The 21,303-nt window shown below is 47.7% G+C and overlaps 1 non-coding gene across 1 annotated transcript; it reads left to right on the top strand.

Moving 5' to 3' along the window:
- The first annotated feature begins 1,749 nt into the window (after positions 1 to 1,749).
- On the top strand, positions 1,750 to 1,878 carry LOC137526296 (small nucleolar RNA SNORA5). Its single transcript, XR_011023113.1, has one exon. It is a non-coding gene; the product is annotated as a small nucleolar RNA SNORA5 (small nucleolar RNA).
- The last annotated feature ends 19,425 nt before the right edge of the window (positions 1,879 to 21,303 follow it).

Raw genomic sequence — 21,303 nt, 5'->3', positions numbered from 1 at the left:
CTGTCTCGCTTCGTCAGCCCGATCCAACGCTGGCTCCCCCAAACCAAAGGAGGTTAACAGAGTTTGTCGCTGCATGCATGCGCGCTAACAGCTCTCTGCTCAGGCTGCAGCAGAAATCGCCAAGCCTGGTCGTGTCCTCTACTGTGCAGGTGGCTTGTGCCGCTACAGTAGAGGGCACACGATCTGGCGATTTCCCCGGGAGCACTAGAGCGCATGTTTGCAGTGGCAAACTCTGTTTGTAAACACTATATATGGTTTTGTAATGTCTAAATATTTTTTTGTACATGTCAAGACACAAGTTTCTTAGATAAAATAACTAGTGTTGGCATGAACTGTTCGCCATCGAACAGTTCACCATCTAACTACTTACCGGTGGGCGAGCATGTGGCAGTAGTGTGCAGGTGGTGGCACGGTGGCCACCCACCTGTGCACTACTGCCCCCCTTGATCGAATGCGTGGTGCGCAGAGCACCCCCGGCCACAGGGGTGTGATCAAGAATGCGCGCTGTCGGTCCAGTGCACTACTTTCTCAGCTCGTCAGGCTAGAAGTAGCTACATGGTGAGCGCCTACGCACTACTGCCACAGCTCGCCCACCCAGAAGTAAAGTAGCTAGATGGTAAACTGTTTGCTGGCGAACAGTTCATGCCACCACTAAAAAAAACATCTACTGCATTTTAGTCTGACTAGTGTGTTTGTGAAATGCTCTACAGGAGCAATTTTGGTTTGCGTTCCGGTCAGTCAGTCACTGTAATGAACGGACTGTGAAATATACTATAATAATAATAATAATCCAAACATTTGTATAGCGCTTTTCTCCTGTCGGACTCAAAGCGCTCAAGAGCTGCAGCCACAGGGACGCGCTCAAGAGGCCACCCTGCAGTGTTAGGGAGTCTTGCCTTGAACTCCTTACTGAATAGGTACTTGACCTAGCCAGGATTCAAACCCTGGTCTCCCATGTCAAAGGCAGATCCCTTAACCAGTACACTATCCAGCCACAAAGGCCAGTGCAAGCTGATACTATGATAGAAAGCCTACATCAATGAATGACGGTAGGCTTCATGCACAATATACACATTAGAAAATGCACCTGTAATTGGATTTGTTCTGATTTATCTAAATATAACCAAGGATGCACTCTCGATCATGGACTGTTTGCCTCTCAGAATCAACTTGCACATACCTCACTTCTTCTCAGGGTGTGCCTGATCAGGAGTTGAGTCAAACATGTGACCACAGTACTTGAGCTTTACAGATGCTTCTTAATAAAGTTTGGTTTATTACAGTGGATGAATTTGTTCTGAGCACCCAGTAGAAGATAAGACGTGGGCAGAATGACTTTCCACTCAAGTGAGCTATTCTTTCCCGCAGGCCCGGATTTACCTCACAGGAGCCTACAGGCACAGATGTCCTAGCTCCTTAAATTTCACCCTCCATGAACCTAAAAACACCCCACCGAACTGCACCACAAGTCTGCTAGTTGTCCCAGATGTCAATTCTCCCATATTTTTCTTGCTAGTCACAGGTAGCTACAGGTGCTCCTTAGTATTAGGTAGCCAGAGATACACTCAGTATAAAGTAGCTAATTCTGCCACTGCCTGAAGGGAGATCTAATCAATGGAATGTCAAGAGCTGGGTGAATAACCTCTTTTTTTTTTTTTATACTCTCATCAGGACTCTGCATAGGGAAGGAAGGAGGCGCTTAGGAAGGGGCGTAAGCCGCCTTTCCATCATCAGGCACCTGTAGGCACGTGCCTTATGGTAAATCCGGCTCTGCTTTCCTGACAGCAGGGTCGGGCCGAGACAGAGGCGAGAGAGGCTCTAGCCTCAGGGCGCTATCATTCCCCTATTGTGTTTGAAGCAGAGATAAGTAAGAAAATAGGATACATGGCAGTGTCTGTAAGCTAGATAATGTGAAATTAAGGTGTTGGGGAGGGGGGGGGTGGGGGGTAGCTGGGGCACCTTTTTAGTCTGATAGCAATTAGTATGTGATGGCTGGAGGGAGAGGGATGGAGGTGCACACTTAGGTGTTTTAACTTTGGGTGCTGGAGGACCTTGTCCCGGCTCTGCCTGACAGGGTTAAAGATGGCCAGTAGTTTCAGTAAGGCAAGGAAATTTCCTGCACTGGTATCATCATATCACTAAAATTACTTTTGGTGTCCTCACAAAGCCAGGTTCTGCAAGCAATAATATGCAGAGAAGGAATCTCATCAAGATATCTCACCACTTCTGTTTTTCCTTCTCGATCTGTGACTGAAGAGTTGCATCAATAACTCGTCTGTTTCCAGCTAAATTTCTTTCCACTGTGCGAAGCGCTCCCGATGATTATTGGCATTTTCATGAACACTAAATCTTTCCAGTGCTTTCCACTGCTTGTATCTGCTTTTTGCTCCAATGGGGATTGATGGTCCTACCTGGAGGACAACAGATACACAAGCAGGCTTTTTAGAAGGGCATTAGACTAGCCATGAGAGAGTCACTTTCTCACCATGACCATTTCCCATTATTTTCTGGAACCAAGTTTCATTCAGTGAGTAAAGACTCTTTCTTTACTGGAAATACAAACTTTGAGCCCAACTTTATTATTCTTGTTCTCAATCCATTGGGCAGAATTGCTTTATCCGTGTCCTTTTCGAACTTTAGAAATCCGTTGCCAGGCTGGTCAGTTGCTTCTGGTATGACAGTGTTTAGAGTTTCTATAGTGTCTGCATATCTGCTCCACAATTAACATGGGACCATACTGCACTTGTTTTCGGCTTTCTGACACCATTCAGTTGAATGGGTCAGTGACGTCACGTAAATTCTCAAATAAGCGTAACATCATCACTATCGCCACAGTCTTCCCTCCTGTTATTTTCATCGCTTCTGAGGCAGCTTCAATTTTTATTTCGATATATATTCAAATTTATCGGATTATTCCCAACTCGGCTTGTAACAGATCCACTTCTGGGTTGTAACAAACTAGTAGCTCATGCAGGTTACTCCATCAGACATGTTGAACTGAACATCGGTTCCAGGACTCTGAAAGAAGGGCATAAAAACTTGCTTGCCTTCATCTGCCTCCAACTTTCTCCGACCGTGTACATCTGCATTTGGCTGCCTGCAATGGAGAGACAGACAGACTAAGCAAAGAAAGGTATCGGGCCTTGTTCACATCTAAAATCAAATTCCTTGTGCGGAATTTTTTTTTTTTTTTTTTTTAGCGCCTCCCGACTCTTGCCTGCGCACTGCATTTTTATTTTTTTTTTAAAGCTTTTGCAGAGCGATTTTTTTTTTTCCCACTGCCTAACGCAAGTCAGGAAGTGAACTCTTGGAACCCAGAAAAGAATACAATGTATTCTTAAAATCGCAAACGCAATCGATGCACAAAGTGGTTTTGTGAGCGTTTTAGCGCTGTTTCTATACCTTCCATTAGACCAAAATTGCTCCAAAAATGGCACAGCCACCACTTTGCGGAGCGCAAAGTGGAGGAAATGCTTTGATCTGAACCTTCTCATAGAAATTCATTGCACAAACATTTTTTGGGGCGATTTTGAAAATCGCCTGCGCTTGAAAAAATGCCAAACGCCCTAGATGTGAACCATTTTTTTTTTTTTTTTTTTAAAGCGCTGGCCATTTTTCAAAATAGGCCTGAAAGCGCTTACACCATTATTCTCTATGAGAAAGTTCACATCTAAGCGGATTGGAAAAGAAAAAAAAGTGGTGCATGGGCCATTTTTGAGGCGATTCTGCCTCAATGGAAGGTATATGAAAAATGCAATCGCTCACAAAATTGCTTTGTGCAGCGATTGCGTTCGCATTTTTTAAGAATAAATACATTGTATTCTTTTCCGGATCAAAGCGTTCACTTCCTGACTGACGTCAGGAAGAGTAAAAACGCAATCGCTCGGCAAAACCGCTTCGTAGTTCACAAAAAAGTGGTTCACAAAAAAACAGCGCACAGGTAATTGCCGGGAATCAAAAATCTAAATCGCCCCAAACGCGGACGAACACGCGAATGTAATGCAATGTGAACAAGGCCTCAATGTGGCTCAACAACTATTCTGCAAATCTCACACAGAAAAGAGAATAGCTGAAAAGATTCAGGCCGGGTTCACACTGACCGGATGCATGACGGGGACGGTTCACAGCAGGTCTGCTCAGGATACACTGTGTGCATCATCCACATTACCTTACCAACCCGCTTTTGCTGCTAATGAGTCTATGGGCATTTTTGAAAGTGCTTAACTTGCTGCACAATTCTCAAAAAAGCATGTAAACCACATTCCTCTACAACTCCATTGAGACACTTTGGGTATCATTCATAAAAGTGCTGTTGGTAAGGAGAATCAATGCGGGAAAACACCGCTGCCGGTATTTTAGACTTCTGGGTGGGCATTCATAAAAAAATGTTCAGGTGCTATAGCACTGCGGAGATTTCCCGAACTAGGCTGGCGGTAGGCTTGCGGAGACACAGGAAGCTGTTAGGAAGTTGATACATTTCTCCGTGTTCCGCTCTACTGCAGCTGCCTGGGAGGTCTGTGTCTCCATTAACTTTACATTGGTATCGCCACATCAGAGGGAGCGGTATTTCCCATCCTCAAAACGCTTGCGGTAATCTTTATGAATTTACATTTGGTTACATTTGTTCCGATAATCACAGCACAAGGCGGTGATTTATCACTCTGCTCGGTAGTGTCAGTTTTTCATGCGGAAAGAGGCTTTATGAATGCCGAACTTGCTGAGTGTTCGGTAAAGTCAGCTGTTTTAAGCATTTCCGCAAGCTTTATGAATGATAGCCATTATGTGTTTTACATGCTCCTTTTTTTTTTTTTTTTTTTAAATAAAAATGCTACTGTATTTAATTACATTGATTATGTAAATAGCCAAACGCAAATGGTATAAAAAAAAAAAACACATACAAAAATGCAGCAAAAATAAACGCATCGTGCAGAAACCGCATGGTTTTCTGCACTGCCTAGTGTGCTCTCAGCTTGAAATGCCTCTCAAACAGTGGCGTTCCTACTGTAGTGCGCAGGGGGGGCGTGGCGCACCGGGTGACAGACTGCTAGGGGGGGTGTCGCCACGACCCCCCACAGCAGCAGAGCAGAAGGGGTGAAGCAGCGCTAGAAGGAGGGGCAGCGGTGGGGAGGGGGGAAATATCCCCCCCTCTCCCTCACCTGGGACCCCTCCTTCTGCCTCTCTCCCCCTCCATAGAGTAGCAGTGGCAAGTGCGGGCTCGGCGGCGAAGAAACATGCACAGAATTACTCACCACTTCCGCGTTCCAAGCGCCGGCAGTGTCATGTCGTCACAGATCTCCGCCTTCAAAGCCGCCCACTGTGCTTCCTGATTAGCGGAAGCACAGTGGGCGGCATTGAAGGCGGAGATCTGTGACGACATGACGCGGTCGGCGATTGTGGCGTGGTGAGTAATTCTGCGCATGTCTCCCCGCCGCCGAGCCCGCACTTGCCACTGCTACTCTATGGAGGGGGAGAGAGGCAGAAGGAGGGGTCCCAGGTGAGGGAGGGGGGATTATTCCCCCCCCCCTCCCCACCACTGCCCCTCCTTCTAGCGCTGCTTCCTCCCTCCTGGGGCATCTATACTGGGGGCAACTAAACTAACTATACCAGGTATACTGGGGGCAACTATACCAGGTATACTGGGGGCAACTATACCAGGTATACTGGGGGCAACTATACCAGGTATACTGGGGCAGCTATACTAGCTATACTGGGGGCAACTAAACTAGCTATACTGGGGGCAACTAAACTAGCTATACTGGGGGCAACTAAACTAGCTATACTGGGGGCAACTAACTAGCTATACTGGGGGGGGGGGCAGCTATACCAGGCCAGCTATACTGGGGGCAACTAAACTAGCTATACTGGGGGGCAGCTATACTGGGGGCAACTAAACTAGCTATATTGGGGGGCAGCTATACTGAGGGCAACTATACTGGGGGCAACTATACTAACTTCATTGGGGCAACTAGTTTCACTGGGGGCAGCTATACTGGGGGCAACTATACTAGCTATACTGGGGCAACTATACTAGCTAATACTTTAAATTACAGTTAGCTTCGCCCTCATCCGGTCATGACCACGCCCATTTTTGCCGCGAAGCATGCCGCAGGTTGTGGCCATGCCCATTTTTTTTTTTTTTTTGGGGGGTGTATTTTAATACCCAGCACCGGGTGCCAAATGCCCTAGGTACGTCACTGCGCTCAAACTCTCACAACTGCTTGCTGCTGCCTGGTAACTGCTCACTGCTGCCTGGTGACTGCTTGCTGAGCACACAGCTCAACTGTCTGTGGAAAAGGGGCCTTCGTTTTGTTCAGATGAACATCTGAAAATTGCGCTTAGCAAGCCTAGTGAAAACTCTGGAGTCTTGTGCAATTGCCTGCATCAATATTTTTCATTACAGCAAATGGCAAAATTCTCACTGGTATTCAACTTCAGCATTTGTGAAAGCTTTTGAGGCTTCATTCACAGTGGGGTGCTGCAATGCGGCATAACCGCATTGTAACACAGAACATTGCACTGCAATGCAACATTGATAGTGCATCTTTTCCCGTGCAATACCCCAATGCATCACATGCAGCGCATTACCACAAACTGTGCGTTTTAATAGTGGTAGTGAAGCATATTTTATTGACTGTATGCTTCACTGCATGTAACGCATGGATAACCTGCGGTGTGACTTTTTATGCGTTCCTGCTTTTTACAGGGAATGCAATGCCCACTGTGAATGTAGCCTAAAGTGAATAGGAGCTTTCTGGAGAACCAGAATACTGAAATTCCCAGGAATTCAATAAAATACTGCTTGAAGGGAATTTACAAAATTATACAAGTGCTTGCTGAGCAATGTTAAAAGCACCAAGGCAACAAAGATATCTAAATTAAGTTCGTCTTCCTTGCCGTTCCAAAATACATGTGATCATTACCGAAGGGCTGGGAACCACTACAAAACGAAAAAGTGATTTTAGAAGCACTTTCCCTGCTCCTCTGCAATACATTAGAGTGCAAATGCTCACAAAATGCTGCATGCAGGGCCGGGCCGAGGCATAGGCTGGAGAGGCTCCAGCCTCAGGACGCAGTGTAGGAGGGGGCGCACAATTCATTCAGCTGTCATTCCTAATTGTGTTTGAAGCAGAAAGAGATAAGAAAAGGGGATACATGGCAGTGACTGCAAGCCAGATAACTAGATATTAAGGTGTTGGGGAGGTTGTGGGCCCTGTGGCGCTTCTTAGTCTAATAGCAAACAGTGTGTCAGGGGCGCCTCTAGCCATTTTGTCACTCCAGGCGAGAAAACCTGTGGCGCCCCCCCCCCCCCCACACACACATACACTGATAAAACGCAGATATAGGGCAGGGGGGGGGGGGGGGGCCACACTCGTCACTTCTGACTGGGTGGCCCAGAAGCAGTGGAGGACTGAGACATTTTGGACTGCGTGGAAAACCAAACCTAAAGGATCCATAGGCTTGATCTCTTGAGGAAAGTATCACATTTTTATTTCTTTTAACCTCACAGGTTTACTTTTAGCAGAAATATCCTTCAGCATGGGCACAAGACATCATCATTTGCAGTGTTTCACTCACCCAACATAATTCCGCAGCATATTCACCAAACATATTTAGGCAGCTTTTTGCATCAATAAACTGGGATTACGTAAAGTCTCCCAACCTAAACCATCAAACATTAGTAGGTGGATTCCCACTTCACCCTTCTCCCCCCCCCCCCCCCCCAAAAAACATGAATCATAATTAGGCAGAGTACCCTGTTAAATCTACAAACAAAATCCCCCTCGGTCTGCCGCCCCTTAGGTTCCCCCGATGCTCTAGCGGTCCCCCAAACCCCTTCCAGTATATCCTGGTGGTCTAGTCCCCCTTCTTCCCTTTACATTTAGTCCTGGTGGTCTAGTGGTCCTCCATCCCTATATAGTTTCCCTTGTCACTAGGGGTTGGCTAGGGGGGAGAGACCACTTGGTGGTGACTACGGGGAAATTGGTCACTAGGAGTTGCTTGGGGGGAGATTACTGAGTGTGACCTAGGGAAAAGGTCACTGAGAGCTGGCTGGGCGTGGGGAGGTCACCAGGGTTGGCTGGGGAGGTCACTGGGAGGTGGCTGTGGGTGAGAGATCACGAAGGGGGGGGGGGGGGTCTAGGAAGGGAGAGGTCACCGTCACTGTGACAGGTGGCTGCAGGAGAGAGAGGAGGTCACTAGAAAATGTCGGAGGAGGAGTCACTTGGAGGTGGCCCGGGGGGGGAGGGGGGGGGGGTGTTGGGTTCACTGTCAAAGGCGGTTTGGGATTGAAAAGTCACCGGGGTTGGCTGGGGGGGGGGTCACTGGGAGCTGTCTAAGGGGAGAGGTGACTGGGGGGGAAGAAGTCTTTCTGGGTGGCTGGGGGGGGGGGGGGGGGGGGGGGGGGGGGAGAGGTTTCTGGGGTGGCTGCTTGGGGGATTGTCACTAGGAAGTGGTTATGGGGAAGATCAGTGAATAGATGCTGCTGGCATGTTAACCACTTCCCGACCGCCGTATAGAGAATTGGCGGCCGGGAAGTGGATCGCGTCATCCGTGACGCGATCCTCCGCCGGGGATCGATGGCCGGGCATTTAGTCTCCGCTCGCCGGCCACTTAGCAGCGCCGGCGAGCGGAGGAATCCAGAAATCCGGCCAATCAAAGCGTATAAGGCACTTTGTTAGGTAAACAAAGTGCCTTATACGTGCTTCCTCCTTGCCTCATTGTTCCAGAGACCACCAGCGAGGAGGAAGCATTTTGTAAGTGACACTGAACATTGCTTTTTTTTGCCCACAGCCCCCCTGATCTCCCACCCCAGCCTTCAGACCCCCCCCCTAATCACCCCAGCAGATCCCCTGCCAGCACCCTTGCACCCCTATAAAACCCCAACCCCCCCACCTGCCACTAACTATTGACGCTATCCCTTAGTTTAGGTCCCTAACTGCCTCCTAGTCACCCCTGATTCCCCCCCCCCCCACACCTTTAGATCACCCCCAGACCCCATCCCAGACTACCCCCCCTGTATACTGTATACATCTGTATACAGCTACCTTACCCTCTGATCCCCCTCTGAACACCTGTCTATCACCTGTCCATCACCCCTCAGCACCCCCACCCATCAGAGCAGACCCTAACTGCCCCGCGGGGGCAACCGATCACCTGCCCAGACCCTCGATTGCCCTCATACCCCCCTCCTGATTACATCCCCTGCGCATTGTTTACATCTGTCCTCCCCAGCAATCACTAACTGATCTGCGATCAGTAACCCCCTGTCTGCCTCTCATCAGATCAGGACTCAGTCTGCCCCGCGCCGGCTCCTGATAAACCCTCCACCCCTTCAAATCGCCCTCAGACCCCCCCCCCCCCCCCCCCTAATCACTGTCTGAGTGCATTGTATTTGACTGAGCTGTGATTGTATTCGATTGTGCTGCAATTGTATTCGATGGTGCTGCGACTGTATTTGATTGTCCCGTGATCTGCTTCGATTGTCCCATGATTGTTTGATTGCCTCTGAGACCCCACTTCCCGCCACACCCAACCCCACCCCACCCCCCCACCCCCACCACCACCTCCAACCACCACCTTCCGAGTGCATCAGAATTGCTTGTGCTGCGATTGTATTCGATTGTGCTGTAATTGTATTTGATTGTCCCGTGATTGGCTTCGATTGTCCCGTGATTGTTTGCCTCTGAGACTCCACTTCCCGCCACACCCCATCCCCCCCCCCCCCCCACCACCACCACCTTCCAAGTGCATCAGATTTGCTTGTGCTGTGATTGGAGTCGATTGTGCTGTAATTTTATTTGATTGTTTGATTGCCTGAGACCCCACTTCCCACCAACCCCAATACCTCTCAAATACTCCCTTTTGCTAGGTAGGTGCTCTTTTTTTCTGGGTAGTCTCGGAGGAAAACCCCATAAATTTAGCAATCCACAATGGCAAGAAGGGGGATTTCCGATGAGGAGGTATACAGGTACATGGACCAAAATGTAAAGTATTGCGAGCAGATTTCTTGAATTATTGCACTACTTGTATACCAAGGAGGACCAACCTAAATTAGATACTTCAAACAACAAGAAAAAATTATTAGTGTGATCAGGTGCCTTCCCACTTTTAGTATTTTGTACCAATAAAGATATATGATGCACATGTAGGACCAGGTACATGGACCAGTCGGATGAGAGCTTTTGGGAAGACTCATCCGACGAATCATCCGGGTCCGAATTCGAACCTGTGGAAAGCAGTGGTTCTCTGACCGAAAGTGATGACAAGGCTTTGGTCCCGGCTAGAGCCCGGCGTACCAGACTCCATGTCGTTAGACCGCAGGTGGCGCAGGATCCGCCTCAAGGGCAGCAGGGTGGTGCTAGCGCTGATAGTTTTCTTGGTGAGGCAGGCACCAGCAGCGCAGCATCTCCTGGACTTAATACCAGTACTTCTGTAGACCCTGGTGAAGTGGTGAGCGCCAGCATGGAAGTTGAAACTGGTACAGTGGCAAGTGCAGTAGTACCCCCGTCGCAGCCACCAAGAAGACGGGCCCGTAGTACCCATAGACTCCCAGAGGTGCTGGCATATCCAGATTGGCAATCCCCTGATTCCGCCGCACCCGTAGTGCCCCCTTTCACCGCCCAGTCTGGAGTCCAGGTGGCGACAGCTCATCTAGGAATGGCCCTAGACTTTTTGCAGCTGTTCATCACCCAGGTTCTCTTGGACTTAATTGTGGTTGAGACCAACCGTAAAGCCACACAATTCATCACCGAGCACTCGGAGAGCAGCTATGCCCAGCCTTTCGGGTGGAAACCAGTCCAAGTTTCCGACATTAAAATCTTTTTGGCCCTTATCCTTCACTTGGGACTAATGAAACAGAATGTATTGCGGTCGTATTGGTCTACGAACCCAGTACATCATGTTCTCTTGTACCCTGCTGCCATGTCCAGGACACGATTTGAGTCCATCCTGCGCTTCCTGCACTTCAACGACGACGAAACCTGTCATGAAAAGGGCCACCCTGCTTATGACCGGCTCCACAAAATTCGGCCCCTCATAGACCACCTGTCATCAACATTTGCAGATGCTTATATCCCTGAACAGAACATCTGCGTAGACGAGTCCCTCTTACGCTTTACCGGGCGCCTTGGCATCAAACAGTACATCTCAAGCAAGCGCGCCCGGTATGGGGTGAAACTGTATAAGCTCTGAACGGGCCACAGGCTATACATGTCGTTTTAGGGTCTATGAAGGAAAAGACTCAAAATTGGAGCCGGTCATATGCCCTGACTACCTGGGGAGCAGTGGAAAGGTTGTGTGGGACTTGGTGTCACCCTTGTTCCAGAAGGGGTACCATCTTTTTGTGGACAATTATTACACAAGTGTGGCCCTCTTTCAGCACTTAAAGTTGGAAGGAATCCGATGCTGTGGCACTGCGCGGCCTAGTCGCTAGGGCTTCCCCCAACGGCTCGTTACCACCAGACTTGAACGGGGGCAGAGGGCCGCCTTGCGTACTGACGACCTGCTCGCGGTCAAATGGAGGGACAAGAGGGACGTTTACTTTCTGTCCACCATTCACACAGACTTGACAGTCCAAATTCAACGGGCAACTGCGGTCATTGAAAAGCCCCTTGTCGTCCACGAATATAATGTCAACATGGGAGGGGTGGACTTCAATGACCAGAGGTTAGCGCCCTATTTAGTTTCCCGGAAAACAAGACGCTGGTATAAGAAAGTGTCTTTTTATCTGATTCAATTGGCAGTTTACAACAGCTTTGTTCTCTACAGTAAGGCTGGGAGAACTGGATCTTTCCTTCAATTTCAGGAACAGATCATTCTGGACATCCTGTATCCAGGAGGTGCCAGCCCCCCCCCCCACCCCCCAAGATGCAATTAGCCGACTGCATGGAAGGCATTACGCCTATCAGATTCCGTGTGCCCCAGGTCAACGCATCCGAAGAAAACGTTGTCGTGTCTGCAGCAGTGCTAGAAGAAGGAATGACAACAGTTTTTATTGTCCCAAATGTCCTGACCAGCCTGGCCTATGCATAGGGGAGTGCTTTGAGAGGTACCACGAGCAGGTACACTATTAGAACCTAGGGAACTCCAGACACAGGAGTAGGTTCACACTCAGTGGTCTTTCGCACATTGTCCCAGGGGGAGGAGAGGTAAGCTTGAAAACCAAACAGGTAAGCATAAAAGTCGGAAGAAGGATCGGTTTCCATGCTTGATATTGCTGATCTGTGCTGGGTTGGCGATATAAGACGGCATGTTTGAATTTCCCTTGAGTGTGGACACCCCCGGTTTATATGTGATTTACTTTGGGCCTATGATGATGCTTTAATGCCACACAGAGTCATCTCTATTGGCAGGCATATTGCTGTATACTACAGGCATAATGCTGTATACTAAAGTTCTGAGGCCCAGTCACATAAGTTGGTGGCTCACCCTGAGTGCAGGGTGGCACGGGGTGTCTCTCTCCTGAGGTTATCACTGCCATTGATGTGGAGGAAGATCTTCCATTGATGTGGAGCAAGGTATGTTTGCCGTTCATTTTTCCTTTCAGCCCAGAGTGCATTACCCGTATACCCAATATAAGGAGTATAGCAGAAACTCCTAATACTGGCCATGCATGTAATGATTGCAGAGACCCTAAAATGCCAGGACAGACTCCACAAATGACCCCATTTTGGAAAGAGGACACCCTAAAGTATTATGTGAGGTGAACGGTGAGTTCATAGAAGATTTTAGTTTTTGTCACAAGTTAGAATTTATTTTTTTTTACAAAGTGTCATTTTCCATTAACTTGTGACAAAAAATAAAATTTTCAATGACCTCACCATTCCCCTCATGGAATACCTTGTTGTGTATTCTTTCCAAAATGGGGTCATTTGTGGGGTTTAACTGTCCTGGCAAGTGGGCGGGGTGCTAAATTTTGAGCACCCCTGTAAAGCCTAAAGGTACTCATTGGACTCTGGGCCCCTTAACGCAGTTAGGGTGCAAAAAAGTGCCACACATGTGGTTTCTCCGTACTCGGGAGAAGTAGTACAATGTGTTTTGGGGTGTATTTTTTCAAATACCAATGCTGGGTGGGAGAAATACCTCTGTAAATGACAATCTTTTGATTTTTTTTTTTACATACAATTGTCCATTTACAGAGATATTTCTCCCACCCAGCATAGGTATGTGTAAAAATACACCCCAAAACACATTGTACTACTTCTCCCGAGTACGGCGATACCACATGTGTGGCACTTTTTTGCAGCCTAACTGCGCTAAGGGGCCCAAAGTCCAATGAGTACCTTTAGGATTTCACAGGTCATTTTGCGGCATTTGATTTCAAGACTACTACTCACGGTTTAGGGCCCCTAAAATGCCAGGGCAGTATAGGAACCCCACAAATGACCCCATTTTAGAAAGAAGACACCCCAAGGTATTCCGTTAGTAGTACGGTGAGTTCATAGAAGATTTTATTTTTTTTGTTACAAGTTAGCGGAAATTGATTTGTAATTTTTTCACAAAGTGTCATTTTCCGCTAACTTGTGACAAAAAATAAAATCTTCTATGAACTCACCGTACTACTAACGGAATACCTTGGGGTGTCTTCTTTCTAAAATGGGGTCACTTGTGGGGTTCCTATACTGCCCTGGCATTTTAGGGGCCCTAAACTGTGAGGAGTAGTCTTGAAACCAAATGTCGCAAAAAAAGACCTGTGAAATCCTAAAGGTACTCATTGGACTTTGGGCCCCTTAGTGCAGTTAGGCTGCAAAAAAGTGCCACACATGTGGTATCGCCGTACTCAGGAGAAGTAGTATAATGTGTTTTGGGGTGTATTTTTACACATACCCATGCTGGGTGGGAGAAATATCTCTGTAAATGACAATTTTTTGAGTTTTTTTACACACAATTGTCCATTTACAGAGAGATTTCTCCCACCCAGCATGGGTATGTGTAAAAATACACCCCAAAACACATTATACTACTTCTCCTGAGTACGGCAATACCACATGTGTGGCGCTTTTTTGCAGCCTAACTGCGCTAAGGGGTCCAATGAGCACCTTTAGGTTTTACAGGGGTGCTTACAATTTAGCACCCCCCCCCAAATGTCAGGACCGTAAACACACCCCACAAATGACCCCATTTTGGAAAGTAGACACTTCAAGGTATTCAGAGAGGGGCATGGTGAGTCTGTGGCAGAATTTTTTTTTTTTTTTTTTTTTTGTCGCAAGTTAGAAGAAATGGAAACTTTTTTTTTTTTTTTTTTTTTTTGTCACAAAGTGTCATTTTCCTCTTACTTGTGACAAAAAATAATATCTTCTATGAACTCACTATGCCTCTCAGTGAATACTTTGGGATGTCTTCTTTCCAAAATGGGGTCATTTGGGGGGTATTTATACTATCCTGGAATTCTAGCCCCTCATGAAACATGACAGGGGGTCAGAAAAGTCATAGATGCTTGAAAATGGGAAAATTCACTTTTTGCACCATAGTTTGTAAACGCTATAACTTTTACCCAAACCAATAAATATAGGCTGAATGGGTTTTTTTAATCAAAAACATGATTGTCCACATTTTTCGCGCTGCATGTATACAGAAATTTTACTTTATTTGAAAAATGTCAGCACAGAAAGTTAAAAAAATCATTATTTTGCCAAAATTCATGTCTTTTTTTGATGAATATAATAAAAAGTAAAAATCGCAGCAGCAATCAAATAGCACCAAAAGAAAGCTTTATTAGTGACAAGAAAAGGAGCCAAAATTCATTTAGGTGGTAGGTTGTATGAGTGAGCAATAAACTGTGAAAGCTGCAGTGGTCTGAATGGAAAAAAAGTGCCTGGTCCTTAAGGGGGGCAAAGCCCACGGTCCTCAAGTGGTTAAAATGCTCTTACTTGTTAAGACGTAGGCAGGGATATACTTTTTCCTGGATGTTGCACGGCTTCCAGCTACCTGCAGCCATCCAGTCTTCCAATTACAGCAGCCACAGCCAGCAGCCACTTCCTCTACAGTTCTGAGTCCCGTCGTGTGGGGGCGGGGCTTCTTCCGAGCAGGGAGCGGGGCTTTACCTGGCAATTCACTCCACTACTGATTACCCAGGCACCGGGGATGTTCCTTCCTGAGGGGTGGGGGCTTATCTTGCGAAGCCATGCTCCCCTCCACTGATTAGGTTCCTGGTGAGAGCAGGGCAGCGTTTTTTCTGAGCAGCGGGAGGGGGGCTTCCTGTGTCCACGCTGGAACAACATAAGGTTTTGAAAGGTAGCATGAGGAATGGCGGGGGCGGAGTTTAAGGCCACACGCAGGCAGTACAGACACTGCACTGTGCATGTGGCTGTTATGGAAGCCAGAAAGGGGTGGGTTTAGAGGAGGGGCAGAGCGTGCTTGCTCTGTCTCTATTGGCCAGTGGGGGGAGAAGGGGCCAGTAAAGGCTGTGCAATTGGACGCTGGGAGCGGCGAGCCCTGCAGCGTGCACAAGCCTCAGCTTCAAAATGGGGAGATTACTGAATGTGGCCGGCGCCTAGTGAAAGACATGCCGCCCCAAGCGGCTGCCTGTAGTGCCTGTGCCTCCAGGCGCCCCTGCAGTGTGTGATGGCAGGGATGGAGGGGCGCACTTTGGTGTCTCAGCCTTGGGTGCTGGAGGACTTTGTCCCAGCTCTGGCTGCATGTCCTACAATTGTGATTAGCTCTAATCACAATTGCTCTAGTGGGTTCACCACCATTCACTTTCAATGGAAAAGCATTTTTGTAATCGCAGGAGATTGTCAGTTGTCCAAAAAGGCTCACAAAAGCACTCTAGTGGGGCCCAGCTCTCAGGGGTAATTCCACAACAGGCCTGGGTTCTTTTCCGTTAGCCATGCGCATCCTGTAGGTGGCGACAAAACTCCAGAGTTACATCTTTCCCTACTATCCATGGCGGCCTGGAGGGGGAATAGTAATTAGCGACACTTGCCGGATGCTAACGGATAAGTACCCCGGCTTTCAATTTGTCATATGAAAATTTGCATGCTTTAACTAAAGGCTCATACACACATCAGACTATAGTCTTTGGAAAATGAAAGATCACAGACCAATCTTACCACCCTTCATGTAGTATGAGAGCCATACCTACACAGTCTTTTCTATGGAGCTGAACTCCACATCAGAAAAAAATCTTTGCAAGATGCTGCACACACAGATGCTGTACAGACACAAAAGATCAGTATCTGCAAAAGATCTGTTCCTGCCAAAAATCCATTCCTGCAAATTGCAATGATAGTCTATGAGATCTGCAGATCATCATACACACATGATTTAACTGACATTCATCTGCAGATCAAGCAATCTGAAAATCCATCCTGGTGGATCTGATCTGCAGATGAATATCAGTTAAATCATGTGTGTATGATGATCTGCAGATCTCAGACTATCATTGCAATTTGCAGGAATGGATTTTTGGCAGGAACAGATCTTTTGCAGATACTGATCTTTTGTGTCTGAGCAGCATCTGTGTGTGCAGCATCTTGCAAAGATTTTTTTCTGATGGGGAGTTCAGCTCCATAGAATAGACTGTGTAGGTATGGCTCTCATACTACATGAAGGGTGGTAAGATTGGTCTGTGATCTTTCATTTTCCAAAGACTATAGTCTGATGTGTGTATGAGCCTTTATCCGTATGTTTTCAGGAAATGGGAGGCAATCAGAATGCTTGGAGGAAATGCACAAATATAGGCAGAACATACAGACTCAGCAAAATCTGATAGCCCACCTAGGCAGGCTGATGGCTAACACATGATGAGCTCAAGAGGCTGGGCAGAAACACACAGAGCAACAATTAAAGGGGCCTCCTCTCAAACTCACAAAAAGCCAGCAGATATACACAACACCTTAAAAAAAAATAGTTGGTTCCACAGACATGAAGGCTAGCCCAATCTCATTGTGGGGTCCCTACGTAAGCTGTGGATGCAGTGTATGTACTTGTATAAGGGCTTCAATTCACTAGCAACACTTTTCTAAGCTCGTGTGATTTGTTGATTTGTAAGGCTCTAGCTAATATAATGCTATAGGTGATTTAAAAAAAAAAAAAAAAAATCACATCCCTCAAGTGGGATCTCACACATAGCATTACATTAGCAAGAACTTTTCAAATCACAAACGCTTAGAAAAGCACTGCTAGTGGGTCCCAGGCCTTATAAAACATGCCAGGTACAAAATAAAGGGTTGGTAAAATACTGCATTCGGTGTTTTAGGCAGGGGTCACAGTTAAATCCACAGAAAAACACTCACCACAACAATTGTTCTATCCCTTTCCCGCCAAACCACTCAGTGAGCAGCCGTGGGTGTTACACACTCAGAGTACACGGATTCAGAAGCTTCAGCTGCCCGTTTCCAGCACAGTGCTCTCCGTGTGACAGAGGTGCATGCGGCTTGTAGGGGGCATCGTCAATTCAGCCCGGCACTTTCCCACCATGTGTCTGCCAGCGAGCCGTGTCCCTGGCATAGAGTAAAGCAAGCATGTCAGCTGATACAGCCGTACAGGAGCATCAGCCAAAGGTGATAATATTCCACGGCCTGCTGGCTAGCTCACACTGTTACACCACTGAGGGCGCTCTTTCTCCCTCTGTCGTAAAGTCTCATACACACCCGCGTATAAGCCGCGTTAGACTGTTTGCACATGCTCAGTAAGGGGAGAGTCGCTATTCTTAGCCACATGGCTAATTAATATTCACTGCACTGTAGTGTTGTCCAGATCATGAACCATACGGATCTTTGATCCAGATCTTTTTTGTGAGTCGAATCATCCAGATCATCGCAATGAACGATTCGGTTCACAGTGGATGGCTGGAAGAAACAGGAACTGCAGCTTCTGTGCACAAGCACAATCTTCCTGCTGCATCTCTCCCTTCCCCATTAGCACCCTCAATGTGCCTTCATTCTCCTGCACCTCTCACTCTGCTGCACCCCTGCTTCCTGCTTCCCTAGTAAAATGATTCGGTTCAAAGATCCTGATCTTTTCAATGATCTGATTCAAATCATCCGAATCATTGAAAAGATCCGGACTTCCCAGTATAGAACGTAAACGGCGCACCAAGAGCCGCATAACGCGGCTCAATTTGACGTCCAACTTCAACACTACCATGCGTTGCGTTAGGGGCATGTTATGCGACCTTAACGTCCCCTAAAACACAACGTCTTGGTGTGAAAGAGGCCTAAAGCACAACTGAAGCAAGAGGGATATGTAGGCTGCCATTTATATTTCCTTTTAAACAATACCAGTTGCCCGGCTGTCCTGCTGATCCTCTGCCTCTAATATTTTTAGCCATAGACCCTGAACACGCATGCAGCAGATCAGATGTTTCTGACATTATTGTCAGATCTGACAAGATTAGCTGCATGCTTGTTCCTGGTATGATTCAGACACTACTGCAGCCATATAGACCAGCAACTGCCAGTCAATTGGTATTACTTAAAGAAAACCTGTAACATCAAAAAGCTCCCCTGGGGGGGGGGGGGGGGGGGTACTCACCTCGGGAGGGGGAAGCCTCAGGATCCCAATGAGGCTTCCCACGCCATCCTCTGTCCCTCAGGGGTCTCGCTGCAGCCCTCCGTACAGCAGTGATGTAAATATTTACCTTCCCGGCTCCTGCGCAGGCGCTGTGGCGGCTCCGAAATAGGCGGAAATACCTGATCGCCGCCGGGTCTGCTCTACTGCGCAGGTGCAAGCCTCCGGCACCTGCGCAGTAGAGCGGACCCAACTGAGATCAGGTATTTCCGTCTACTTCGGAGCCGAAAGCCGCAACAGCGCCCCCACTGAAGCCTGGAAAGGTAAATATTGAACAAGCTGACGGATATGTCGGGCCGCTGTTCGGAGGGCTGCAGTTGTTGCATTGGGACCCTGAGGCTTCCCCCTCCCGAGGTGAGTACCCCCCAGGGCAGGGGTAGGGAACCTTTTTGGCCGAGAGAGCCATAAACACGACATATTTTAAAATGAAATTCTGTGAGAGCCATACAATATGTTTAAAACTAAATACAAGTTAATGTGTACATTTTATGCAAAACAAAACACTTTTAAAGTACAATAAGTGTCTGCATTCTTTTTAATAACATTGTTATGCTGTTGCCAATGTCATTGGCAGATGTCCCCACAAATGCAATCTCATTGGCAGATGTCCCCACAAATGCAATCTCATTGGCAGATGTCCCCACACATGCAATCTCATTGGCAGATGTCCCCACACATGCAATCTAATTGGCAAATTTCCTCGCAAATGCAATCTAATTGGCAGAAGATTTCCCCACAAATGAACTGACCAGAGGAGAGTGGACTGGAGTGACCTCCTGGACCTGGAGTGACCTCGACGGCGGCAGTCCGGCAGGCTCTCACTCGCTGCTGCTGCTGGCGGCTTAGTACACGCTCCGGAGGCAGTGGTGGCTGGCTGCGTAGCTATGGGTGCGGCTGCCTCTGGGTCGCATGTCCTCGGGTCGGCTCCTCCCCCCCGCCAAGCTGCCTCTGTTCCCGCTGGCTGCGCCGACGTCTACGTGTCACACGTAACGTGTGACATCACTTTTATAGGCAGCGCCAGCATCAGCGCATCCATCTCAGAGGAGATCGGGCAGAAAAGGTGGAATTTTGACGCGGGAGGCGGTGCTGATGAAGGAGGCACACGTAAATATAAAGACCCGGCATGGAGGAGGGGGCGGCGGCGCAGATTTCAAAAGTAAACACAGGCTCTCTGGCCTATCTGTCACACGTCTTTTAGCGAGCCAGAGAGCCATATGCAGGCATGAAAAGAGCCATATATGCCTTGCGAGCCATAGGTTCCCGACCCCTGCCCCAGGGAAACTTTTTGATGTTACAGTGTCTCTTTAAAGGGAAATACACTCACCTAAATGATTAGAAACACCTGTTCAATTTCTCATTAATGCAGTTATCTAATCAACCAATCACATGGCAGTTGCTTCAATGCATTTAGGGGTGTGGTCCTGGTCAAGATAATGGGCTCTAGTCTCAAAGACTTCCCGCATGCGGTAAAGTACATGCGGGAAGTTTGTGACCAAAACACCGTCAAGTTGACATTCTCAAAATGTTCCGCATGTTTTTTCCGCATGCGGAAAAAGTGCGGTAAAAGTGCGGGATTCATGCGGAAAAATTTCTGCAAATGTCGGTATTTTCCGCAATAAAAAAATCAATTCTCAAAAATGTTCAGGCGCATCATTTCGTCGTTATTTACCGATTTATTTATTTATTTTTATCACCTACAAGTAGTAGGTGATAAATTCCGCATCCAATTGACTTTAATGAAGTCTGGAGGCTTAAAGAGAGTCTGAAGCGAGAATAGATCTCGCTTCAGACCTCATATATAGCAGGGGCACGTGTGCCCCTGCTAAACTGCCGCTATCCCGCGGCTTAACGGGGGTCCCTGTCCCCCCAAATCCCCTCCGTAATGTGGGGGAGCGCTTCCGCATTGGGGCAGGGCTAACCGCCGCAGCCCTGCCCCACGCGCGTCTGTCAGCGCGTATCTCCGCCTCTCCCCCGCCCCTCTGTCTTCCTTCACTGAGAGGGGCGGGGGAGAGGCGGCGATGCGCGTCTGATAGACGCGACTGGAGGCAGGGCTGCGGCCGTTAGCCCTTGCCTCCAGGAAGCAAAGTTCACGACCAACTTTGCGACCAACTTTTGCGGGGGGTGGGTTGGAGGTGAAGGGACCCCCGTTTAGCCGCGGGATAGCGGCGTTTTAGCAGGGGCACACGTGCCCCTGCTATATATGAGAGCTGAAGCGAGATTTAGTCTCGCTTCAGTGTCTCTTTAAGGACTGTGCTTGCTGGACTAATTTTTTTTTTTAAACACTTTTTCATGCAACCTTTTTACTGCATGATTCTAGCATGAATAATGGCTGTTTCCGCATCTTTTTTCCCGCATGCGGAAAACATGCGGAAAATATTAGTGAATGTGGAAAAAATGCGGAGTTTACCGCTGGCGGAAATTTAACGGTAAAATTTTGTGGAAATTTTAGCTCTTTGAGAAAAGAGCCCAATCTCTTGAACTCCAAAAAGAATACCAGATAATAAAATTTGTTTTAAAAAAATCGCTTACAAAACGCCAGCGATTGCGATTTAAAGTGTGTTCCAGGCCTAAAGTGAGCCAGAAGAATAGTGATGACTTTGGTCATCTTAAAGACTTTCCTGAGAGTGTGGCTGTCTATACAAGGTCAACTGTTCCCACACAGTCAAATTGTTATTGCTCCGTCAGTACAGTTGACTCTGCAAGGTCATTGTGCAGTCTATTTGTCACTTCTCTATGATTTCATTCTGTCTATTTTTAAAGCTGCAGTGCGGATTGTGGATGGCACGGAGGAAG

The sequence above is a fragment of the Hyperolius riggenbachi genome, chromosome 7 (assembly GCF_040937935.1).
Source record: "Hyperolius riggenbachi isolate aHypRig1 chromosome 7, aHypRig1.pri, whole genome shotgun sequence".
NCBI lineage: Eukaryota > Metazoa > Chordata > Amphibia > Anura > Hyperoliidae > Hyperolius > Hyperolius riggenbachi.
This window is presented reverse-complemented; position numbering and strand designations above follow the sequence as displayed.